This window comes from Phascolarctos cinereus, unplaced genomic scaffold (assembly GCF_003287225.1).
Source record: "Phascolarctos cinereus isolate Bilbo 61053 unplaced genomic scaffold, phaCin_HiC Scaffold_2;HRSCAF=192, whole genome shotgun sequence".
NCBI lineage: Eukaryota > Metazoa > Chordata > Mammalia > Diprotodontia > Phascolarctidae > Phascolarctos > Phascolarctos cinereus.
In genome coordinates this window covers 36,314,957-36,341,424 of record NW_027555625.1, presented here as the reverse complement: position 1 = coordinate 36,341,424, position 26,468 = coordinate 36,314,957, and the positions used below count along the sequence as shown (strand labels likewise).

At 39.2% G+C, this 26,468-nt stretch overlaps 1 protein-coding gene across 3 annotated transcripts in view; it reads right to left on the bottom strand.

Moving 5' to 3' along the window:
* Window positions 1-3,218, bottom strand: part of LOC110202761 (uncharacterized) — a 31,012-nt gene extending 27,794 nt beyond the window's left edge. Inside the window, exon 1 of one of the 3 annotated variants that reach the window (XR_013484444.1) lies at window positions 2,801-3,218. The gene's annotated coding sequence lies outside the window, so the exon portion shown is untranslated. The remainder of the gene's footprint in view (window positions 1-2,800) is intronic. The other 2 variants (XR_013484443.1, XR_013484442.1) reach the window with 2 other exon arrangements.
* Between the last annotated feature and the right edge of the window lie 23,250 nt (window positions 3,219-26,468).

Genomic DNA, 26,468 nt, shown 5'->3' with positions numbered 1-26,468 from the left:
GAAGGGATCTGTGCCTCCATCACCAGCTGCCTGTTTGGAGTGGTGCAAAGCCTGGAGTCAGAAGACCCGAGTTCAAATCCAGCCTCAGACACTTAATTAGCTATGTAACTGGGCAAATGACCAGACCGCTGCCTGCCTCAGTTTCCTCCTCTGTAAAATGGGTATAATCACAACACCTACCTTCCTGGGTTGTAGTGAGGGTCAAATGAGATAAGAATTGTAAAGGATTTAGCACAGTGCGTAGCACATAGTAAGCATTATAGAAACGCTATTATTTTTATATGTGTTATCATCTGGATCTGAGCCAGGTAAAAGCAATCCCGGTGCCAGGGAGATTTTGTGCCAGAAACAGACTTCAGGAATCTGGGATATTAATCTGCTCAAAACCAGTCCCCTCTAGAATCTGCTTCTTCTGTCTGCCTGGAGTAGTCATTACCCAATGGTCTCACATCCATCCCTCCTTAGCCCTGGAAATTCTGGAGGTGCAATGGGGCTTCTGACTGACCCAAAGATGTATTAATGAAACAGCTTATCTACCACATAGCAAAGCTGAAATGGACTATAGGGCCATGCCCTGGAGCATGTCCAGAGCTTCCTTGCCTAGTGTATCTCAACAACATGAGAGTTTTGGGACCTGTTTTGAGCCACGTGTGACTTCAGGCTAAAAGAGCTGTCCCATTTTGAGAGTATGAAGAGTCCCCTTAGTGGCTTCAAAGATAGAAGAGCTAATGACTCAATGAGTGTACAAAAACGAAAGTCTTCTCCTCTCTTGCCTGCCTTACCCAGAATGCCTTCAGGACTGTTTAGTGCTACTAAGAAGTAATGGCCCCAACCTCCTCAACCCTAGCCCAGCTTCAATGTGCCTGTGAGCTCTTGGCACCTGAAACATGTCTTTGTCACATTTATCTAAGCAACCCTAAGCCTGGGTTTGTTCTTTCTGAATCTTAAGTGAATTAGTGCCTATCAAGAGTTATCCAGACTTGGCTATGACCATGAGAATTCAGCAGGTCTGGAGGTCACATCACATCAGAGCTGAATGGCAAAAGGGAGGAGACCACAGTCAACTACTCCAGCAGTCTTGGACAGGATAACCAGAGCAAGAGGATTGACCTAAATCTGACCATTTTACCAGCGTGTGTGTGTGTGTGTGTGTGTGTGTGTGTGTGTGTGTGTGTGTGTGTGTGTGGACTTGTTTGTAAGATGAAAAGCCTTAGGTGAAATGTAATACGCCTAATTAGAAGTCCTGCTTTTTTTTTTTGCATTTATGATGAGGTTTAAGTATCAGCCCATCAGCAGATTGTAACCATAGTCATAAATTAAGTTACTTAATTCCTGACCTAGGTTGTTTCTATCAGATGCTCATTAGGAATCTTTTATGTATGGGACTAAATCACCTGTCTCATACAATTCATATTGTATGTTGAATGCCTTTTTACTTCCCACTTGCAAGTATACCTTTGATGTGAGACATAGCCCAAGTAACTAGTAAAAATTTTCAAAGGGAAGCGGATAGGGATTTAGTGGCCCAAAATGTGAAAGCTCTTATTAAAACTTTAAGCTCCCCTCTTATTAAAAGTCAACCTCCCATGATTGAACCCAGTTCAAATCATATGCTTGAGCATAGAAAAGGGCATGGTTACAGTATTCCAGCCCCTGTGGGTAGTCTTCAATCTTAAACAGACGTTTATCCCTAGATTTCTCTAGCTGCTCCCTAGTGGCTTACCTTACATACTCACCAATCTTTGATACCATTACACCACACGTGATTATGAATGTACTTCAGGCCTAAGCCCACCATTATTGAATGTTGTAGGATGGGAATATTTTATACAAAAAAATTTAATCCTGCTGAAAGGAAAGTTCAGAAACAAATATTTCACAAGTAAGAAAGAAGTACCTTTTTTGTCCTGTCCTGGGAAAGGAGGAAAAAAAAACCTCTGAAGTTCATTGACGTCTATCCAATTATTATAAAACTCATTAAGGATATTTAGAAGTGAACAGACATATTAGACACCTGTAGCAAATCAGAATCCCCAACCAGAGGGAAGGAATTTGTAGAACAATTTAGGAAAGGTTCAGGGAGATGGGGGAGGGGAGGAACAAGGAGGACGGAGTTAACATCTGTATATCACTTAGGAGGGACCCAGGTTGTATTACTATAAACCCCTTCCCAATTAGTGTTGGTGGTCCTTGGTGAGGAGTTTCAAAATTTTCTTTTAAAAATATGAATTTGGCAAACATCAACACCACATTTCAATATAGAAAGTATATAGAGGATTCTATGACACTATAAACCTCTATTAAGTAAAGCTTAAAAATATGTTAAATTTAGCATGCTCTTTCTAACATTATTTGTCTGTATTTTATTTTAAATGTTTCCTGTGTATTTTTCAAATGTTTCATTGCCACTCCTTTCTTTTCTTCTATTTTTTATCACTATCATTTCCCCCACAAATTTTCTCATCCCCAACAACAACAACAAAATCCTTATTGGAATGCTAATTAATTTATGGAATAACGGGACGGGACCACAAGAGGGTCGCTCTGGGTCGTGTTGGGGCAGGCACACCCTGGTTCTTTGGATACTCACAGGGAAAGACCACGATGTCAGCAAGCAGGGAGTAATGCTTCAATCACACTTTAATAAGGCACAGAAAGTATACACAGGCAATCGGTATAGAAAGTACAGAGGGGCGCCTGCGGCATGCATGAGCGAGTGAGAGGCAGACAGATGGGGACAGGGAGGGGGTGGTGGAGGGAGTCAGGCAGCATGAGGAAGAAGACGGAAAGAGTCACTTACCTAGGACTTGGAAGCACTGAGGCGCACAGACCGTAGGAGGCAGATGAGTGCCCGGGGGTGAGGCAGGAGTTTGGGGTCTCTCTCTTTTTTTTTTTTAATAGGGTTTTGGTGGCCGATGGCCTATCTTAGCCATACCACCTTGGGGTTAGCTCCCTATCATGGCCACTTCCTCTCAAAGTTGTCAGTAAAACTTTAAGTGTCCGCCTCATCTCAAAGTTATCCAGACCATTTGTTGTTCTGCTGGTCTTACCGCGGATGTCTGAAGCTCTCAGAGATTTGTGTATCATAGGACCAAAGCCCTACCAGCCAGGCTTAGACTTCCTCTGATTTAGCACACAGTCTCAGGATGTGGCTTTTATTGAATTTGTGAGAAAGTTTGCATGTAACCGTTATGCTCCCTTTATCTTTGGGACAGACTGTACGTGACCTCTAGGTTCCGTTTGCTATCGTACTTCCTGCTATTGTTATTTTATACTGGCTACTTATAAACTCACTACTCTAACTAGAAGGGGACGGGAGCGGAGAGACGGCTGGTTAGGGTGAGGGGATACAATTTAAACATACTTACCTTGTAATAAATAAGTAGAATCAAGGAAACCAAATCCATACGTTGGACACGTCAGAAAAGCTATGCCTCCTTCTTCATATCAAGTCTATCATCTCTCTGCTAAGAGGTGGGAATCGCCCGATTCTGCCCACTTCACCCTGCACCAGTTCATACAAGTCCCCGGGGCTCTCCTGAATTCGCCTCTTTCATCATCTCTTAAAATAATTTTCCATCACATTCAAATATCATAACTTGTTCAGCTCTTCTTCAATAGATAGACATCTACTCCCCCCCCCCCAGTTTTTGCTACAACAAAAAATACTACTATAAACATTTTTTTGGTACATAAATATGGTCCTTCACCTCTTTCTTTGATTTCCTTGGGAGTACAAGGGCACATTTTAGTAACTTAGGGGGATATCGTTCCAAATTATTTTCCAGAATGGATAAAACAGTTCACCACTCCAATATTAGCATGCTTGTCCTCTGAATATCCCTCCAACAAATATTTTCTTTTTTTTTTTTCTCAGAGCTGTCTTAATTTACTTTTCCCTTAACAATTAAGGGAATTGTTTAATATAGATGTTGATAGCTTGGATTTCTTCCCTTGAGAATTGGCTATTTATATCCTTTGACCATTTATTTCCTAGAGAATTGTTCATGTTCTTTTGGGGGGGAGGGGAAGGGCAATCAGGGTTAAATGACCTGCCCAGGGTCACACACAGCTAGTAAGTGCCTGAGGTCACATTTGAATTCAGGTCCTCCTGACTCTGAGGCTAATGCTCTATCCACTGTTTCACCTAAATGCCTCAGAATTGCTCATGTTCTTACATATTTCCGTCAATTCTCTATATAACTTGGGCAGGTTGGTTTTATATCTTGCCACTTTGCTAAAGTTGTTAATTGTTTACTTAATTTTTTAACTGAATGTGGAGGGTTTTCTATCATATAAACTATCGTATCATCTGCAAAAGCCATAGTTTTGTTTCCTCCCTGCTTATTGCTACTCCCTCAGTTTATTTTTCTTATTACTGTAACTAGCATCAGGTGGCATAGTGGATGTAGCACTAGGCCTAGAGTCAGGAGGACCTGAGTTCAAATGTGACCTCAGATATTTACTAGTTGTGGGATCCTAGGCAAGTCACTTAACACTGTTTGCCTCAGTTTCCTAATCTGTAAAATGAGCTGGAGAAGGAAATGGCAAACCACTCCAGTATCTTTGCCAAGAAAACCCTAAATGGGCTCAGGAAGAGTTGGACATGACTAAATGACTGAACAACAAAAATAATTAGCATTTATCAAATAATATTTGAAAATGACTATCTTTGGTTTATCTCGGATCTTATTGGAAATGTTTAGTGTTTCTCCATTACATAAAATGCTAACTCTTGTTTTTGAATAATTATGTTGTTAAATCATTACTATTCCAAATTAAGAAATGACCCACTTAATACTATGTCTCCTAGTGTCTTTAACATAAAAGGGTATTGTATTTTCTCAAAAGCTTTTTTCTATATCTATCAATATAATGATGTTATTTTGATTGCTTTTGTAATTACTGTGGTTTATTATGTTTAAAGTTTTCCACATATTCAACCAAACCTATGTTCCTGGCATACGTCCAATCTAGTAAAAGTTTATAATTTTAAAATTATGTTGCTGTAATATCTTTGTTAATATTTTACTCAACATTTTGGCATCAGTATTCACAGAAATATTGGTCTATATTTGTGTGCTTTGATTCTCCTTGTTTTAGGGCATCGATCAATAAGAGAAGTAATTATGGAGAAAGAGCCTACCTTCCTTATTACTACAAGCAACAATTGCTAACCAACTTTCCCCAAAGGGAAGATAAACAGTAGCAGCACTCCCCAGGACCACTAGTCCTGTTTTCAGCTCAGCCTGCACAGCCTTCATCTTCTGTGGAAAAGAGCCCAGCCATCCCACCAGCTGCTAACCCACTGCCACTCACGAGGCAACAAGCAGACCTCACTGAAACAGTAGGACATGTTGAGGGGTGGAGGAGAGGCAGCACACGCTGAGTAGGCAAAACCACCTTGACTACCATCTCCCCTGGGACCCTGACGGAGACGACACAGGGCCAGAAAGCTTGAATCCAAAAGCTTTGGGAATAGCAATATCCCACAAACAAGCAGAATTGTTTCAATCTGAACTCCCATGGCCATCATTGAGAGTAAAAATCATTGTGAAGAAGGAGTCCGCTATAATGAGAAACAATTGTTGTCCAGCTACCACCAAAAGGAAGATGAGCCAAGGAGCCCTGGGAGTGGCACTCCCACAGACCCCAAGTCCAGCTTCCAGCCCAGCTCTCAAAACTGTCATCTAGGGAAGCAACTTCTGGAGGGAAGAGGGCTAGCCATCTCCAACAACGCCCAATCAACGGCCACTCACGGGGCAGAAAGACCAGCCTAGTTGAAGTAGCAGGGCACTTCGAGGGAGAGACAAGAAGCAACATGGGCCAAGCAAGTCAAGCCACCACCCCCCTTTCTTGACAAGCACATCTCCTTGGAGCTGAGGGAGACAGCCTAGGATTCTAAACTGCCAAATACTTCAGCGTCAGAAACTGAAAGGATTTTATCAGTGAAAATGACATTTGAAAAAAGAGACATTACCATCTGCTTTGCTGCTGTTCCCTAAGGACCATGGGACCTTTCCGTCTGATTCGTAGATAAAATTCCATATGTACTGTCTTCTCCATTAGAAAGTGAGGTCCCTGAGAGCTGAGACTGTCTCACCCTTCTATTTTTATACCTTCTAAAGCACAGTACTTTGGATGCAGTGTGTGCTTCGTAAATTCTTCATTCATCCGTTCATAGAAATTTGGTAGGATCAATTCTTTCACTAGTTCTGTAAACAATATGTATGTATGTGTGTGCGTGTATATATATATATACACACACATATATGCTTATATGTGTATATATACATACACACATATACTTATATATAACATTAGATTTAATTGTTCTTTTAATGTTTAATAAAATTCACTTATAAATCCATTTCAGCCTGGAGTTTTTTCTTTGGAAGATAATTTATTACTAGTTCAATTTCTTTTTCTGATATTAAGGTACTTAAAATTGTATTTTTATTATTGTAGATATGCATCTATTTCATGTAATTTGTCCATTTTGCTGACATATAAGAGAATAGTTTCAAATAATTTCCTTTATTTTTCATTTGTGTGATTTCCTCTTAATTTTTAATTAAGTGACTGAGTTTTTATCTCTATTTTACAAGTATAGCTATCGCTTTATTTTAGTAGCTGTTTAAAAACACAGGTACTAATTTTATTTATCAATTCATTGGAAACTTTATTTCAGTTTTATTTCCCTAATTCCCCCCCCCATTCTCTTTTTGCAAATAAGCAATATGGTGCTTATTTATGCTTTTTAAAATTTCTTTTCTAGTTTTTTAAAGCTCATATGACCAATTAATTGATCTGTTCTGTCTCTTTTCTGTTAATAAAAATGTTCATAAAATTTTCCTTAAGCACTGCTTTGGCTACATCCCAAAAGTTTTGGTATGTTATCTCATCATTTTCTTTTATGAAATTACCTACTGTTTTGATAACTCATTCTTTGACTAGTTCTTTAGGATTAAATTAGTCTCCATTTAATATAGAATCCTTTCATCAAATACTCTCCATTGATGAAACTTTTATTGTTGATGGTCCATAAAGTATATGTTTAACATTTCTGCTTTTCTGTATTGCATTATTAATAAAAATTTTATGCCCTACTATATAATCAGTTTGGTTTGTTGTTTTTTTTCTAGCTAGGCAACGGGGTTAAGTGACTTCCCAGGGTCACACAGCTAGTAAGTGTTATGTGTCTGAGGCCAGATTTGAACTCAGGTCCTCCTGAATCCAGGGCTGGTGCTCTATCCACTGTGCCACCTAGCTGCCCCTATAAAAAGTTTTTTTAGAAGATGTCATCCGCAATGAAGAAATATGTGCATTCTATTTCTATTAAGTAATTGCCGAAGATCTATTATATATAATTATACAAAAAATTTATTCAGTTCTTTAATTTTTCTTGTTTATCTTTTTGTCAGGTTTGTTCATTCCTAGAAAAAGGCACATTGATGGCCCTAACTATTAGTCAATAAACATTTATTAGTTACCTGCTGTATGTCAACCTTTGTGCTAAGGTTGTTGTGTTTGTTCTTCATTCTCAAAGAGGACCGTGACATGAGGGAGATGATGACATGACTTGCAATTGACTTTGATTTGAGTGAGGGAGCCTCACCTTCTCCTCTAGAGCCATCTGGGTCCAGTGGCCAGATATTCATCAGTACAACTGGAGGTGGACTCTGTACTAAGTGATAGGGATGTAAAGAAAGCCAGAAGACAGTCTCTGTTCTCAGGCAGCTTACAGTCTAATGGGGGAGACAAAATGCAAACAACTATGTACAAACATTACAAATAGGGTAAACTGGAGATAATCAATAGAGCAAAGGAACTAGAGAGAATTGGTGAAAGCTGCTGCAGAAAGCAGGATTTTTGCTAGGACTTGAAGAAAGCCAGAGAAATCAAGAGGCAGAGCTTAAGAAGGAGAGACTCCTAGCCAGAGAAAATTAGATGCCTGAAGCTGAGAGATGGAGTGTCTTATTCATGGAACAGCCAGAAGCCAATGTCACTGCATTAAAGAATATGTGCAGGAGTGTAAGGTATGAGAACACTGGAAAGGTAAGGAGAAGGGAGATATAAAGGGCTTTGAATGCCAAACAGGATTTCAATTTGATCCTAGAAGTGACAGAGGGCCATTGCAGTTTGCTGAGTAGAAGAATGACATGGTTGGACATGCATTTCAGGAAAATCACTTTGGCAGCTGAATACAGGATGACTGGAGTGGCAAGCCTTTGGGCAGGCAGAGCTATAGGCAGGCTATTGCAACAGTCCAGACACAAGAAAATGAGTGCCTGTACCAGGATGGAGGCAGAATCAGAAGAGAAGAAGCACATTTGAAAGATGTTGCAAAAGCAAAATAGACAGGTCTTGACAACTGATTGGATATGGGGCAGGAAGTGAAGAGTTTAGGATGACAATTAGGTTGCCAACCTGGGGGACTGGGAGAATGGTGGTGCCCTCTACAGTAATAAGGAAGATGGGAAGGAGGAAAGGCTTAGGGGAGAAGGATAATGAGTTCAGTTTTGGACATTTTGGATTCCAAATGTCCTTGGGAGGTCCAGTTCAAGATGTCTGAAAGGTAGTTGTTGTTGTTGAGAGACTGGAGGTCAGCGGAGAGGTAAAAGCTCGATAAATAATGTGGGAATCATCAGCATAAAGATAATGGAGTCAGGACGACCTTAGTTCAAATCCAGCCTCAGACACTTAACACTTACTAGCTGTGTGACCCTGGGCAAGTCACTTAACTCCAATGGCCTTACCAAAAAAAAAAAAAATTGAATCCATGGGAGCTGATGAGATTACTAAGTAAAATGGTATAGAAGGAGATAAGAAGATGACCCAAGAGAGAGCCCTGAAGGACAGCTATAGTTAGCAGGCATGACCTAGTTGAAGATCCAGAAAAGGAAGCTGAGTTGTCAGGTAGGTAAGAGAACAGGGAGACAGCAATGTCATGAAAACCTAGAGAGAAGAGAGTGATCAATAGCATCAAAGGCTGGGAAGGGGTGAAGAAGAATGAGGATTGAGAAAAGACCATTAGATTTGACAATTAAGAAATCATTTGTAACTTTGAAGAGAGCAGTTTTGATTTAATTATGAGCTCAGAAGCCAGACTGCAGAGAATTAATAAGAGAATGAGGAGACAGGTAGGTGGCACAGTGGATAGAGCACTGGCCCTGGAGTCAGGAGGACCTGAGTTCAAATCTGATCTCAGACCAGACATTTGACACTTACTAGCTGTGTGACCCTGGGCAAGCCACTTAACCCCAATTGCCTTACCAAAAAAAGAGAGAGAGAGAGAGAGAGAGAGAGAGAGAGAGAGAGAGAGAGAGAGAGAGAGAGAGAGAGAGAGAGAGAGAGAGAGAGAGAGAGAGAGAGAATGAGAGGAGAGGAAGTGGAAGCCAACATGAATTTATAAGGTACCAAGTTATTGTGATTGTGGGACTTCCAACAGCTCTATTCATCATCTTGTGAGTAGGGTAATAAGAGAATGTTTGGCTTAATTTTCTTACCACCATTTACTTTAGATGAGCAGGTCACATGTCTAGCTCTACCTCTGGTATTAACGGTTAGTTTGCAAATTCCAGCTACATCTTGGTGTTTGCTTACCAATATTTCTGTTTTAACCTGATACAGATCTTCCCCTTCCATCTGTCCTTTGACGTGCAGATTGTTGTGGGAGAAATATCTCTTCTCTGAGTTCATGTAGTGAGTAACTCCTGCCAAATATATATTTATGACAACAACATGGAAATTATGGAGGTAAATACCTAGGTTTTCTTATTATGCTGAAGCATAGCTTCAGGCCTCAGAGAAAACTTGAATAATTATGAAGATTCTGACAAGGCTTCCAAGGGACAAAATTACATCAGAGTGACGGAGAAATAACTCATTTAAATATTGCAGTCTTGTACATTCCTCTTGGGCTGTAAAAGGTAAAGAAAAGCAAGATCTATATAATCCCATGCTTCCTTCAATATCATGAAAGTTGACCAAATGGAGTTAAACAGGGTTATAATCTCATATATCCCTTAAGGAAACCAATTTCATCAAACAAACTCTATGGGTAAACTAAGGCAGGTGACAGATTAAACTACATTTAGAGGATTCATAAACAGACTAAGGAAGATAATTTACATGTCACCAAGCAGCCAGGAACAGTTGAGATTCTTCCTTTGGCTTCTTATCTAAGTAGTGTTTAAAGCTCTTAAGTAAATTTTTATATTCCATGGGACAGATTTCAGTCAGGTGAGGCTAATATTAAGACAAACTTTTAGTTAATCAAAATTTGTGAGAGGAATGGCCTTGATTCCAAATAATTGAAGAAATTTAAATTCTTAAAACAAAATCATTACTTTTCCCTTCTGCCTTCTGTAAAATTTCGTTGTGACCATCCTGCTTGGATAATTTAAACCTATATAGGGTTGCTGAATCTGTTGCTCATGGTCCACTGTTTTTGTATATAATGCATCTATGCTCTGAACATATAATTGTGTTGATAAATACGATTGGCAGCAATACCTATCAATGAATCTTTTGAGAATTTTTCTATCAGTAGGAGTCCAGGAACAGATGGTAAGGAGTAATCCAAGACTAGAGTTTGTTAAGAAGGAGATATGATAGGACAAGCTGGTGAGAAGTTGAAGAGTAGAAGACCTTGTGAAGTTGAATTAGTTAAGTATAGGGTCAAGATTGGGAAGGAAGGAAAGTGAAGTCAGGGCAGGAATAATGGTCTGAGAGGTACTAAGGGGTGGAGGGACTAAAGATCTTAATGAGGGATAGAACAGATATAAGTGTGAAGCATAAGGAGAGTAGGAATGATAGGAAGTTATTGTCAGATAAAGGAATGATAATGGTTTTGATCATGGGAGTGAAACAATTATGAGATCTAGTTTATGGCTATCCCTGGGTGTATTTGAGGTGGAGTGAAGGAGCAGAGCATGGGATTTATGGATAATGAGGAATTGAAAGTTTAGGGAATTTGAGGGAGCATCAGTATGGATGTTCAAGTCCTTAGAATAAAGGTAAGAGTTGAGGAGGAGAGGAAGATGGAGATCCAGGAGATCAACAGGAGAGAGAACTTCCTGGAAGCCAGTATACAATAATCACCATGATCTGAAGAGTGTGAAAGATTTTAATACTGTCAGTGTCAGAGAAGTAGATGTTGCTAACTGATGACAGCAAAGAGAAAGCATTTCCATGTTTGCTTAAAAATGAAGTTCACTGGGCTCTTCATTCCCAAAACTTTATCTTTTGTCCTAACTATTATTTCCAAGGCTACTTGTACATTTCCAGGGTATTTCATCTTGTATTGTACTATATTGTGAGTTCCCTTCCTTTTCAGGATATATTATTACATTCAATTCTGTGGCTTCTGGGTTGGTGCAAGGTAGCCTTTTGTTATTTTAATTTACTTTCCTTTATATTTGAAAGTCCTCCTGGTTGCATGCAGAATTTGTTGGCATTAGAATTGATGAATTTAACCAATATGTGTCTATTTTTTTTCCTTCTGGAGGCCATCTGTGGATTCTTTTGATTGGTGCATTATTTTCTGAATTCAGAAGTTCTGGGTAGTTTTCTTGTATTTTTCCTTGCATTGTTACTTTAAGGTTTTTTGACTTCTTGTATCTTCTTTGAGGCCTATGATCCTTAAGTTGTCTTACACATTTTGTCCTCTAAAGCAATACATTTTCTTTGCATAAAGATAGTGTGTTTTCGTGTTTTCACATGCAACTGGGAAATAAGAAATACAGGAAATGGGGTACAGAAGTCTATCCTGCCCTACAGGAAAATAGAAGGGGAAGGGGATAAGAGAAGAGGGAGAGAGATAGAAGAGAGGGCAGACTAGGGGAAGAGGTATTCAAAATGCATGCCATCTTGGTGTGGGGGGAGGGATGAGATGGGGAGAAAATTTGGAATTAAAAATCTTGTGGAAGTAAATGTTGAAAACTAAAAATAAATAAATTTATATTAAAAAAAAAGATAGTGTGTTTTTTGTTTGTTTTTTAGTGAGGCAATTGGGGTCAAGTGACTTGCCCAGAAGATCATGTGTTTTTAAACATTATTGTTTTTACTTCTCTTCTTCCAGATTGTCCTTTGCATCTCTCTTTTTTTTTGCATTCTCTCTTTTGCTTCTTTGGAGAGACTCATCACTGTGGATTTGTGTTTTTCAGTTCTGCTAATTATTTCAGCTGTTGATATGTGAATTCTACCTTTTTTTTTTACTTCTTTTTAAGGTTTTGATTTCTCTCTTGAACTATTCAGGAATGAACTGTTTTTTCCCCTGCTTTCTTGGCAATCCACAAGATTCTCTATTTTATCAGGGGTTGGTTAAATTCTATTGTCTTGCAATATTTATTTAGAGAGGTTTCCAGTCAGTTGGTGATGTGACAGATATCTTCCCTTATGTTTTAATACCTTCCTTATTATTTATTGTAATTTAGGGTTTTTACCTGAGCTTTCTTATTCCTGAAATCTTTGGTAGTTTTAGACTTTCCCCTTATATTCTCTATTGATCATTTTCTGATTCTTTTCTCCTTTTATGTTGGATCCCCAGAGCCTGAACCTCAACATATGTTGAGCATCTTCAATACTGAGGAATTCCCTCTGAGATTATTTCCAATTTATCCCGAGTATCTTATTTGTACATAGTTGTTCGCATATTTTCTCCCTCATTAAACTGTAAGGACAGGGAATTTTTATTTATTTATTTATTTGTTTGTTTGTTTGTTTGTTTTTATGTATTATTGCCCAAGGGCACAAAGGTGGCACTTGAACCCAGGTTCTGTGAGTCCAGAGCCAGTGTTCATTCCACTACGCCATACTGGTTGCCATAATCCTCACCATCATGGTCACTTTCATTGGAATGGCCCTTAGCTTACTAGTGTTTCTCTTAAAATACAGTGGCTAAAGTTGAAAATAACGTACCAGATGGAATATGGTTGCTCTAGAATTGCATTTCCCTTCATTGCTTCCTTTACCTTCTGAGAGAGATAAAATTACTAGCAAGAGGGTTAAGGAATTTATCAGTAACTGTGTTTTGAACAGGATGCCAGCAGATGTCTGGAATTCCAAGTTTCAAACACTCTATTGCTCATTCTCTACCCATCCTCTGCTCATCTTCCTTTGGCCAGCAGAGGGAGGTATAACCATCTCAAATAAGGTATCAGAGAACTTTCACTAAGAGAGTGCGGACATAGTTTCTTCAGGCAAAAATAATTTTCAATTGTTTTTCGTATTATAGATTTAGAACTGGAAGGGAATGGTCACCGAACTCCAGAGCAGTCAGATTGCCTGCTCCTGATAAGAAGGGCTTTCTGTCCTCCCAGGCACTGTCAAGGACCACCTAAATTCTACAGCAGTTGCTTTCCCCCTCTTGTTTACTTCTCCCATCACCTCCTCCATTCCCCCTATGTACTGCCATCTGATGCCCTGGGACGATTCCACTGCCAGGATGAGCCTCTATAGACAATGGTAACCTACCTGAATTCATTCTTCAATAAAAATATATTCCTACTCAGCCATTCCTTCCCCATCCCACTGATTCTCAAATTCCATTCTTGGTCCTCCCCTGACCTCCTGTATTCCCATCTCCCTAACCCAACCCACAAACACTTCCTTCTACAGCTACCTACCCCTTCTACTGTGCTCTCTGGAATGCCTGCTCCATAGCTAACAAACTTGCTTTCATCTGAAATCTTTTCCTTTCAAATCCCTTCCATCCTCTGGCTCTCACTGAGACTTGGTTCCCTCCTGATGACACACCCTCCTTGGCCTCATCTTCTGGCACTGGTTGGATTTTCGCTCACTCCCTAACTCAGTGGTCTGAGAAGAGGAGTTGGAGTATTTCTTGTTCTCCATTGTCATTTTGAGACTGTCCCTCTAATACTACTATCACTCAATACCATCTTTTCCTTTCAATCAATTCAATCAATATTTCTTATCCAACCAATCATCTAGTGGCTGTTGTCTAGCAACTTTAAGGATGCTCTCCTTCCTTCCTCAATGAATTCAGCTCTTGGCTCATAATGTTTCTATCTTCTCCAACTCCTGCACTCATACTAGAGGACTTCAACACACACATTGATATTCCCACAAGCACTCTAATCTAATCGAATGACTTTTCTGCTGTGGATCCACCCTCTCAGCTGAGAATCTTGCCTTATATTTCACTAAATAACTTAAGCCATTTGCAGAGAGTTCTCTCTTCTCTCCTCCTCCTCCTCATCTCCTATCACTCAAATGCCACTATCTTTTCCTTCATCCCTATCTCACATGAAGAGGTGGCCCTTCTTGCCAAGGCCAGCTGCTACACATACACATCCCTTCTTCTCCAGCAGATCACCTCCTCTATCCTCCTCACTCTCTTATCTATCTTCAATCTCTCCATGCTACTGCCTGCTTCCCTGCTACCCACAAATATGCTCATGCTCAAAGCCTTCAAGTTCTATATAAATGGCTTTGTTGTTGTTGTTCAGTCACTTCAGTTGAGTCCAACTCTCCATGACTCCATTTGGGGTTTTCTTGGCAAAGATACTGGAGTGGTCTGCCATTTCCTTCTCCAGCTCACTTAACAAATGAGGAACTGAGGCAAACAGAGTTAAGTTACTTGTCCAGGTTCACACAGGGAGATAGGTCCACCTGATTCTAGGCCCAGTGCTCTATTCACTGTACCACCTAGCTGCCCGTATAAATGGTAGTAGTAGTTGTAGTTGTTGTTATATTCTATAAATACTTGGGGTTTTTTTTTACATTTTTATTTGAAGTTTTGAGTTCCAAATTCTCTCTCCCTTCCTCCCTCTCCTTACCCCTCCCTGAGACAGTAAACAATCAGATGTGTTACACAAGTGCAACTATGTAAACCATTTCCATATTAGTCATTTTGTACAAGAACACTTTAATAAAAGACAAAAAAGAAAGAAAGAAAGAAAGAAAGAAAGAAAGAAAGAAAGAAAGAAAGAAAGAAAGAAAGAAAGAAAGAAAGAAAGGAAGGAAGGAAGGAAGGAAGGAAGGAAGGAAGGAAGGAAGGAAGGAAGGAAGGAAGGAAGGAAGGAAGAAGGAAGAGAGAGAGACAAAATAGCATGCTTCCCTCTTTATTCAGTCAATATCAGTTCTTTACCTGGAGGCGGATAGTATGCTTCAACACTGGTCCTTTGGGATTGTCTTGGATCATTGTATTGCTGAGGAGATAAGCCTATCAATGTTGATCATTGCACAATGTTGCTGTTACTGTGTACAATGTTCTCCTGGTTCTGTTCACTTTAATATGCATCAATTCACGTAAGTCCAAGTTTTTCTGAAATCATCGTGCTGGCCATTTCTTACAGCACAATAACATTCCATTACAATCATATACCACAGCTTGTTTAGCCATTCCCCAATTGATGGGCATCCCTTTGATTTCCAATTCTTAGCCACCACGAAAAGAGCTGCTATAAATATCTTTGTTCAAATAGGTCCTTTCCCTCTTTGTTGGATGTCTTTGGGATATAGACCTAGTAGTACATTGCTGGATCAAGGGGTAGACATAGTTTTATAGCCCTTTGGGTATAGTTCCAAATTGCTCTCTAGAATGGTTGGATTAGTTAACAACTCCACCAGCAGTACATTAGTACCCCAGTTTTCCTACATTCTCTGTAACATTGAATATTTTCCCTTTTTGTCGTATTGGCCACTATGATAGGTGTGAGATGGTACCTCAGAGTTGTTTTAATTCACATATCTCTACTCAGTAGTGATTTAGAGCATTTTTTTATATGCTATAGATAGCTTTGATTGCTTTGTCCAAAAACTGCCTATTCATATCCTTTGACCATTTATCAGTTGGGGAATGATTTGTATTTCTATAAATTTTACTCGGTTCTCTATGCATTTGAGAAATGAGGCCTTTATCAGAGACATTTGTTGCAAAAATTTCCCCCCAGTTTTCTGCTTTCTTTATGATTTTGGTTTCATTGGTTTTGCTTGTGCAAAAGCTTTTTAATTTTATATAATCAAAATTGTCTATTTTACATTTTGTAATGCTCTCTAAATATTCTTTAATCTTAAATTCTTCCCTTATCCATAAGTCTGACAGAGAAACTATTCCATGCTCTCTTAATTTGCTTATACTTTATGTGTAAATCATGTGGCCATTTTGACCTTATCTTGGTATGCTGTGTGAAATGTTATCTATACCTAGTTTCTGCCGTACTGTTTTCTAGTTTTCCCAGCAGTTTTTGTCAAATAATGAGTTTTTGTTCCAAAAACTTGGGTCTTTGGGTTTATCATATACTAAATTACTATGGCCATTTACTATAATGTAATTTGTACCTAATCTGTTCCACTAATCTACCACTCGATTTTTTAGCCAGTACCAGGTTGTTTTGAAAATTAGTGCTTTGTAATACAGTTTGAGATCTGGTACGGCTAGACCACCTTCTTTAGCTTTTTTTTTTTCATTGATTCCCTTGATATCCCTTGGCTTTTGTTCTTCCGATGAATTTTGTTAGTTTTTCTAGCTCTATAAAATAATTTTTGATAGTTTGCTTGGTATGGTACTGAATAAATAGATTAATTTAGATACAATTATCATTTTTATTATATTGACTCAGCCTACTCATGAGCAATTAATATTTTTCCAATTGTTTAGATCTGACTTTGTGTGAAAAGTGTTGTATAATTGTGTTCATATAGTTCCTGAGTTTACCTTGGTAGGTAGACTCTCAAGCATTTTATATTGTCTACAATATGAAATTATTTTATTTTATTTTAAATGGAATTTTTCTTTTTTATTTCTTCCTGCTGAACTTTGTTGGTAATATATAGAAATGTTGATGATTTATATGGGTTTATTTTGTATCCTGCAAATTTGTTAAAGTTGTTAATAATTTCAAGTAGTTTTTAATTGATTCTCTAGGATTTTCTAAATATGACATCATATCATCTGCAAAAAGTGATAGTTTTGTTTCCTCATTGCCTGTTCTGACTAATTTTTTTTCTTCTCTTATTACTATAGCTAACATTTCTAGTACAATATTAAATAACAGAAGCACCCTTGCTTCACCCCGATTGTATTGGGAAGGCTTCTAGCTTATCCCCATTATAGATAATGCTTGCTAATGGGTTTTAAATAAATATTATGTATCATTTTAAGGAACTTTATTCCTATGCTCTCTGGTGTTTTTAATAGGAGTGGGTGCTAAAGGCTTTTTCTGCATCTATTGAGATAATAATATGATTTCTGTTAGTTTTGTTATTGATATGGTCAATTATGCTGAAAGTTTTCCTAATATTGAACCAGTCCTGCATTCCTGGTTTAAATCCCACCTGGACATAGTGTATGAGCCTTGTGATATATTGCTGTAATCTCTTTGCATCAATATTCATTAGGGAAATTGGTCTATAATTTTCTTGCTCTTTTTGGATCTTCCTGGTTTCAGTATCCACATCATATTTGTGTCATAAAAGGAGTTTGGTAGGACTCCTTCTTCACCTATTTTTCCAAGTCATAGTATTAGGATTAATTGTTCTTCAAATATTTGGTAGAATTCACTTGTGAATCCATCTCATCTTGGAAATTTTTTCTTAAGAAGTTCATTGATGGCTTGTTCAATTTCTTTTTCTAAGATTGGATTACTGAAGTATTTTATTTCTTCTGCTATTAATCTGGGTAATCCATATTTTTGTAGACATTCATCCATTCCATTTAGATTGTCAAATTTATTTGTGTATACTTGGGCAAAATAGAATCTAACAATTGACTTAATTTCCTCTTCATTGGTGGTGAATTTACCCCTTTCCTTTTTAAAATAAAATTAAACAATGGTTTAACTATTTTATTGGTTTTTTTTTAATAAAACCACCTTCTAGTTTTATTTATTAGTTCAATGGTTTACTTTCTTTCAATTTTATTAATGTCTCCTTTGATTTCAGGATTTCCAATTTGGGATGTAATGGGAATTTTTAATTTGTTCTTTTCCTATTTTAGTTGCATGCCTAATTCATTGATCTGCTTTTTCTCTCTTTTATTGATGTAAGCAATTGGAGATATAAATTTTCCCCTAAGTACCACTTTGGCTGTATCCCATAAATTTTGGTATATTGTCTCATTGTTGTCATTTTCTGTGATGAAATTATTGATTGTTCCTATGATTAATTCTTTAACCCACTTGTTTTTTAGGATTAGTTATTTATTTCCAATTAATTTTTAATCTCTCTTTTGTTCATTATTGAATGTAATTTTTATTGTATTATGATCTGAAAAGGATGCACTTACTATTTCTGCTTTTCTGCATTTGGTTGTGAGGTTTTTATGTCCTAATACATGTTCAGTTTTTGTGTAGGTGCCATATATTGCTGAGAAAAAGATATATTCCTTTCTATTCTCATTCAATTTTCTCCACAGATCTATCATATCTAACTTTTCCAGAATTGTATTCACCTCCTTAACATCTTTCTCGTTTATTTTTTGGTTAGATTTATCTAGTTCTGAGAGGGGAAAGTTGAGGTCCCTCACTAGTACAGTTTTATTATCTATTTCTTCCTGTAATTCTTTCAACTTCTTCAAAAATTTAGATGCTATACCATTTGGTGCATATATGTTTAGTATTGATGTGACTTCATTGTCTATGGTACCTTTCAGCAAGATATAGTTTCCTCCTTTATCTCTTTTAATTAGATCTATTTTCCTTTTTGCTTTGCCTGAGATCATGATTACTACCCCTGCTTTTTTTTTTTTGCTTTAGCTGAAGCATAATAGATTCTGCTTCAGCCCCTTACCATTACCTTGTGCATATCTCTTTGCTTCAGATGTGTTTCTTTTAAACAACATATTGTAGGATTCTGGTTTTTAATCCATTCTGCTATCTACTTCTGTTTTATGGGTGAATTCATCCCATTCACATTTATAGTTATGATAACTGTGTATTTCCCTTCATGCTATTTTTCACTTTATCCCCTCTCTCTTACCCCCACCCTTTTCCTCCTCACAACTGCTTAACTTCTGATCACCATCTTCCCCAATATACTTTCCCTTTTATCAGTTCCCCCTCCCCCTTCTACTATGCTCATCCCTTTTTACTTCCTTATAAAGTAAGATAGATTTCTATATTCAACTGAGTGTGTGTTATTCCCTCTTTAAGCCGATTTTGGTGAGAGTAAGGTTTAAAATTTGCCCGACATTCCCTCCCATCTTCCCCTCCATTAAAATTGCTCTTTCATGCCTCTTTTATGTGGGATAATTTATCCCATTCAATCTTTCCCCTCCTTCTTCCAGTGTAATTTTCTTTCTCACCCTTTTATTTTGTTTATTGGGTAACATCCCATCAAAATTATCTTATATCCATACCCTCTGTCTACATATACTCCTTCTAATTGCTCTTATAGTAATAAAGTTAAGAGTTACAAATATTATCTTGCCATATAGAAATAGAAACAGTTTAGCCTTATTGAATTTCTTATGCTTTCTCTTTCTTGTTTCTTATTTACCTTTTTATATTTTGCTTGAGTTTTGTATTTGGAGGTAAAAATTTTTTTTTTAGCTCTGGTCTTTTAACTAGAAATTCTTGAAAGTCTTCTGTTTTGTTATATGTTCATTTTCCCCCTGAAGAATTATATTCAACTTTGCTGGGCAGGCAATTTTTGGTTGCAATCCTAACTCCTTTGCCTTCCAATATATCATATTCCAAGCCCTGTGATTCTTTAATGTGGGAGTTGCCAAATCCTATGTAATCCTGACTGTAGCTCCACAGTATTTGAATTGTTTCTTTTTGGCTGCTTGCAATACTTTCTTCTTGATCTGTGAGCTCTAGAATTTGGCTATGATGTTCCTGGGAGTTTTCATTTTGCTATCTCTTCCAGGCAGTGATTGGTAGATTCTTTAAATTTCTATTTTGCCCTCTGGTTCTAATATATCAGGGAAGTTTTCTTTGATAATTTCTTGAGAGATGTTGTCCAAACTTTATTTTTTAATCGTGGCTTTCAGGGAGTCCAATAATTCTTATGTTCTCTCTCCTGGATCTATTTTCTAGGTCAATTCTACTTTTTAGTTATTTTTCTCGGTAAATTTTTGGATACCTTTTCCCATGCTATTGATTCTTTTTTCATGATTCTCTTGTAGTACTCTCATTTCTTTTCCCAATTTTTCTTCTACTTCACTAATTTGCTTTTAAAAATCCTTTTTTAAAAAGTTGTAGGGGGGTGGAGCCAAGATGGCAGAGTGAAAGCAGTGACTTGCTTGAGCTCTCCTCCCAACCCCTCCAAATACTCATAAAAAATGGCTCTAAACAAATTCTGAAGCAGCAGAACCCACAAAAAGACAGAATGAAACAAATTTCCAGCCCAAGACAACCTGGATGATTGATCAGAAAGGTGTATCACCCCGGGCTGGGAGCGGAGCAGAGCGCGGCATGGGCATGCAGGCCACAGCTAACCTGGAACTGGCCTCAGAGGACTGAGCCATGGCCAGCTGTGGAGGTTTCCAGACTCCTCAATACACGAATGCGAAAGACAGCTTAGAAGGTCAGTGGGAAAAGTCTGTTTCTGTCGGTGCTGAGACAGGAAGTTGGGGTTTCAGCTCCATTCCACAAAAGCGTGGCACTGGGGGGGCAGCTGCTTCCCGAGCTTCCAGCCTACAGACTGAGGGGGAATCCAGTGGCTGATCAGAGAGGGATTGCAGGGATCTCTTTGCCATGCTGAGGCAGGAATCTCTTGCTTTGCCCGTGTTTGGATCTGGGTTACAGATCTGGGTGGTGGTGCTGGGTGAGGAGGAACACTGGCTTGGTGGAGCTTGTAGTGGCCGTGGACAGGAAACCTTCTTCACAGTTCCAGGACAGAAAGGAGTGCTTGTGGTCAACAGGCCAGGAAAGGAGTAAACACCTTGCCCCTTATCATACCACCTTGCAAGAACTGGAAATTACACAAACCCCTGAAGCTTGGGATAGTACATTCTCCGCATTGGAAGCAGACTCTTACCTTAACAAAGAGTTTAAAACTCAAGTAATTGGCTGGGATCATGAGCAAGCAGCGCAAAAAGAGTCAGACCATAGAATCTTACTTTGGTGAAAAAGAAGATCAAAATATACAACCAGAAGAAGACAACAAAGTCAAAGCTCCTACATCCAAAGCCTGCAAGAAAAATATGAATCAGTCCCAGGCCTTGGAAGAGCTCAAAAGGAATTTTGAGAAGCAAGAAAGAGAAGTAGAGGAAAAACTGAGAGTGATGCAAGAAAATCAAGAAAAACAAGTCAACAGCTTGCTAAAGGAGACCCAAAAAAATACTGAAGAAAATAACACCTTAAAAAATAGCCTAACCCAAATGGCAAAAGAGGTCCAAAAAGCCAATGAGGAGAAATGCCCTAAAAAGAAAATTGGCCAAATGGAAAAGGAAGTCCAAAAGCTTACTGAAGAAAATACTTCCTTAAAAATTAGAATAGAGCAATTGGAAGATAGTGACTTTATGAGAAATCATGACACAGTAGAACAAATCCAAAAGAATGAAAAATTAGAAAACAATGTGAAATATCTCATTGGAAAAACAACTGACCTGGAAAATAGATCCAGGAGAGAGAATTTATTGGACTATCTGAAAGCATGATCAAAAAAAGAGCCTAGACATCATTTTTCAAGAAATGATCAAGGAAAACTGCCCTGATATAGTAAACCAGAGGGCAAAATAGAAATTGAAAGAATCCACAGATCTACTCCTGAAAGAGATCCCCAAAGGAAAACTCCTAGGAATATTGTACCAAATTCCAGAGTTCCCAGGTCAAGGAGAAAATATTACAAGCTGCCAGAAGAAACAATTCAAGTACTGTGGAAACACAATCAGGATAACACAAGATTTAGCAGCTTCTACATTAAAGGACCAGAGGGCATGGAATATAATATTCTGGAGGGCAAAGGAGATAGGATTACAACCAAGAATCACCTACCCAGCAAAACTGAGTATAATCCTTCAGGGGAAAAAATGGTCATTCAGTGAAATAGAGGACTTTCAAGCATTCTTGATGAAAAGACCAGAGCTGAATAGAAAATTTGATTTTCAAATACAAGACTCAAGTGGAACATGAAGAGGTAAACAGGAAAGAGAAATCATAAGAGACTTATTAAGGCTGAACTGTTTATATTCCTGTATGGAAAGATGATATTTATAACTCATGAGACCTTTGTCAGTATATGTAGATAGATAGATAGAGGGCACAGGGTGAGTTGAAGATTAAGGGGTCATATCTGGAGAATAAAATTAAGGGATAAGAGCGGATTATACTGGGAGAAGAAGAAAGGGAGAGGTAGAATGGGGTAAATTATCTCACAAAATAAAACAGAAAAGAAAAGTCTCTTACAGTGGAGGAGAAATGGGGGAAGGAGAGAGGGAATGAGTGAATCTTATTCCCATAGGATTTGGCTTAAGGAGGGAATAACATACACATTCAATTGGGTATGGAAATCTGTCTTACCCTACAGGAAAATAGGGGGAGAAGGCGACAAGACAGCAGGGAGATGATAGAGAGGAGGGCAGATTGGGAAAGGGGGTAGTCATAAGCAAATACTTCTGAGGAGGGACAGGGTCAAAAGAAAGAATAGAATAAATGGGAAGGCAGGATAGGATTAAGGGAAAGAGAGTTAGTTTTCCACAACATGTCTGCTATGGACGTGTTTTGCATAACTGCACATGTACAACCTATATTGAGTTGCTTGCCTTTTCAATGAGGGTGGGTGGGGAGGGAGGAAGAAGAGAAAATTTGAAACCTAAAGTTTTAAAAACATATGTTTAAAAAAAATTTTCACATGCTACTGGAAATAAGAAATACAGGAAATGGGTACAGAAGTCTATCCTGCCCTACAGGAAAATAGAAGGGGAAAGGAATAAGAGAAAGGGAGAGAGATAGAAGAGAGGACAGACTAGGGGAAGGGATATTCAGAATGCATGCTGTCTTGGGGTGGGGAAAGGGGGGAGATGGGGTGAAAATCTGGAATTCAAAAACTTGTGGGAGTGAATGTTGAAAACTAAAAATAAATAAATTTATATTAAAATTTTTTTTAAATCCTTTTTAAGCTCTTCCAGGAATTCTTTTATGGCCTGAGACCAAATTACATTTTTCTTTGAGACTTCACATGTACCCATTTTGACTCTGTTGTCCTCTTCTCATTTATTCCTTAATCCTCCCTATCACCATAGTAGCTCTCTATAGTCTAGCATGCTCTCTCTCTCTCTCTCTCTCTCTCACTCATTTTTTCTGCCTTTTTTTTGACTTGGTATTCTTATGTGAGAATTGGGTTCTGGTACTGCACTATCAGGGCTCAGTTGCTTGTTTTCTCTGGAGGGGAGGCTTCCCTTCTGGCTTGTACTGGGGGGTAGGACCTCCCTGTTGGCGTCCCTTGGGTATGGGGTTTAGCTGCTGCCCTGCTCCAGGGGTGGGGTCTTGCTGCTAGGTTGCTATGATTATGGAGTCTTTCTGGTGGCTGACCCTGGAGGAGGGATCTTGCTGCTGGTCTGCCCCTGGGTTAGGGCCCTGCTACTGGGTTCTATGGAAACAGCATCTCTTTGCTGGTAAGCCTCAAGGGCAGGGTCTCCCTGTTGGCCTGCCCCACGGTGAGACTTTACTGGTCAGCAATGTGGTGAAGGCGTGTGCCAGGGGTGGGGTCACTGGGGTGGGGCCTTGCTGCATCGCACAGACTGCTCACTTGCCTAGGGGGCTGGTTTGCAGGAGGGCAAGGCCTCACTGGTGGATTATTCCAGATTGGAGCCTTGCTGCAGGCCCCCTGCTCCAAGGCTGGCTACTGCTGCTGCTCTTGGACCTGGCTCCCCTCCCACCCCAGTGAAACAGACTTTTCCTGCTGGGCTGGTGAGCTGCTTCCCTACTCCTAGACCAATTCTGAGGTGGTTTTCCAGTTGTTTGGAGGGGAACTTGGGAGGACTTCAGAGAGTTCTTTCCTCACTCTGCCATCTTGGCACTAGAAGTCCTAGTAATACTTGTTGAATTGACCTTAAAGCCATTATAACTGAATTTTTAAATCCCTGACTTCCTCCATGAAGGCATTTCCTCCATTGCCAAAATGCTTCTATAGCTTAGTTAAAACATATTCAGTTTCAGTGCCCAAAAGTGTTAGTGCCTGGTCCTAACTCTTACTGAACTCAGGTAGACTACAGCGTGGCTGTACTGCCAGGTTGGTGCTTGAGATATTCCAATGCTGGGCTTTTATCAAAGCATTCCTTCTGTCAGCACAGCCTAGTAGAAGCCAAGGTCACCTTCATGACCCTGAAAGTCTTCAGAATGGGAAAACTCATTTGATCCAGCCATTCCTGTTTGCTACCATTCGATACCTCGTTTCCCTTTCCTGGCCAACCTCCTTGAAAAGCTCATCCACAATTGATGCTTCCTCTTCCTTTCCACTTCCTCCGTCTAAACTCTGTACGGTCTGGCTTCTGACCTCATCATTCAACTGAAACTGCCAGAATTACCAATGACCTCTTCATTCCCAAACCCAATGGCCTTTTCTCCATCCTCCTCCTCCTTGACCTCTCTATAGTCTTTGCTACCATTGATCAGTCTCTCCTCCCGGAAACTCTTCTCTTCTCATGACACGGTTCTCTCCTGGTTCCCCTTATGTGTGTCTGAGCACTCCCTTGCTGTCTCTTTTACTAGATCATACCACCTAACCATGGGCATCCCCCAAAGTTCTGTTGTGGGCCCTCTTCTCTATTCTCTCTCTATCCAGCATCTCTGCCAAGAAAACCCCAAATGGGGTCACAGAGAGTTAGACATGATGGAAAGGGCTGAACATCATCCAAAAGTGGAATAGACTCCTTTGGGAGGTAATGGGTTCTCCGTGACAAGAGGTATTCAAGCAAAAGCTAGATGGCGACTTGTTGGCTCTAATAAGAAGAGATTCTTGTTCAAGTGTGGGTTGCACCATTGGCTTCTGGGGTCCCTACCAACCCTGGGATTCTGTTACTCCTTCAAGGTTCAGCTTAGGTGTCACCTCCTCCATGAAGTTCTCCCTGACTCCCCCAGCTGAGAACAATCTCTCCCTTTCAAAATTTTCCCAAAGCACTCTTGCATCATATTTATGTATTTACGTTATGTCCCTTTATTTTATTGTTAGCTTCTTGTGGGCAAGGGCTATATTTTTGGTATGCATTTGTCATACATGCCTTACACATAGTATGCTGTTAATGAATATTGATTGAATTGAACCAAATCAATTTATTTTTTGTCTAGAAGAATAGCTAAAGAAATGGTGTTACTTGCAACATTCTGGCTAGGGATGAATTCCCAGGTGACAAAGTCATACAGAACAGAGCCTCGTGTGCTAACATCTGGCCTTGTACAAAATGAACTGAAAGCTGGGATGTGGAGCATGTAAATTTATGTGACCCACTGCTGAGGTAAGAAGTCACATGGATGAATACCCACTGGGTTTCCTCAGGATGTTGGACCCAATGCAGAAGGTGGAATGAATGGGAGGAGGGTCACACTCCAGCTGCCTAGGCATTGTATTTGGAAATGTTTTACCTATGTAGAAATAAGATTCAATGTTGTATTGCTCCAGAAGGGATGAGAGAGAAGCTGAGGTATGGGCAAATCACCCCAAATGCCTTTCCACAGAGTAGCAGCTTTCCAGCCACCAAGGTGGACCATCAAGACTGGAGAGAGGAAAGGGATAGAAGTACCCAAGAAGTGACATGGATGAAAGAGCTTCCCTGGCTCTTTCTTGAAGCCCTCCCCCCATTAAGAATTCTCTAAAGACCTCTATTCTTAAGACACAGGGGAGTTGCAACTGACTTCCAGCACCCAGATTTCACCTCCTATCACTGTCTTCTCTGCACTGGGAAACTTTGGACCACTTGCCTGTTGGACTGGCACTCAGGAGCTCGGTTGGTAAAAATGAAGCAGTCAGGCAGGATGGTTGGACACCCAGGGAAAGGGTGGACCAGAGGAAAAAGAATCGTCCCCCATAATGAAAAAGTAGGGAACTTTCCATACAGCAGGATGGAGGAGGAGAGACCCACATTCCCTAGAGGCAGTGAACCCAGTCTGAAAAGGTAAGGAGGTCAAGTTCTCTCTGGCATGGCTTCATAATGGTGGTTCCCAACCTTTTCAACCATACTTCTCCTCTGTTTTCTTTCTGTATCTTATTTATCGACCTAAAGTAAACAATATTTAAAATAGTTCAGAGTGGTGTTACAAACTATGTGAAGCAATATGTTTCATTTTGAATTTTGGAAAGCCAAATTTGGTTTCCATGTTGCTGTGCAGGAGAATTATTATAGACCAGCATGTTACATAGAGCTGTAACATTGAGAAAAGTGTCTTTGTAACAGCACGATATGGGCTAGAGAAGCATTGGGGAAGATCTTGCCTAATAACAAAATCTCTGAGCTTCAGTTTCCTCATATGTAAAATGGGATAATAAATACCTATAGCATCTGCCTTCCACATGCTGTTAGGAGGACCCACGGATACAGTGCAGGAAGAGTTCTTTTCAAA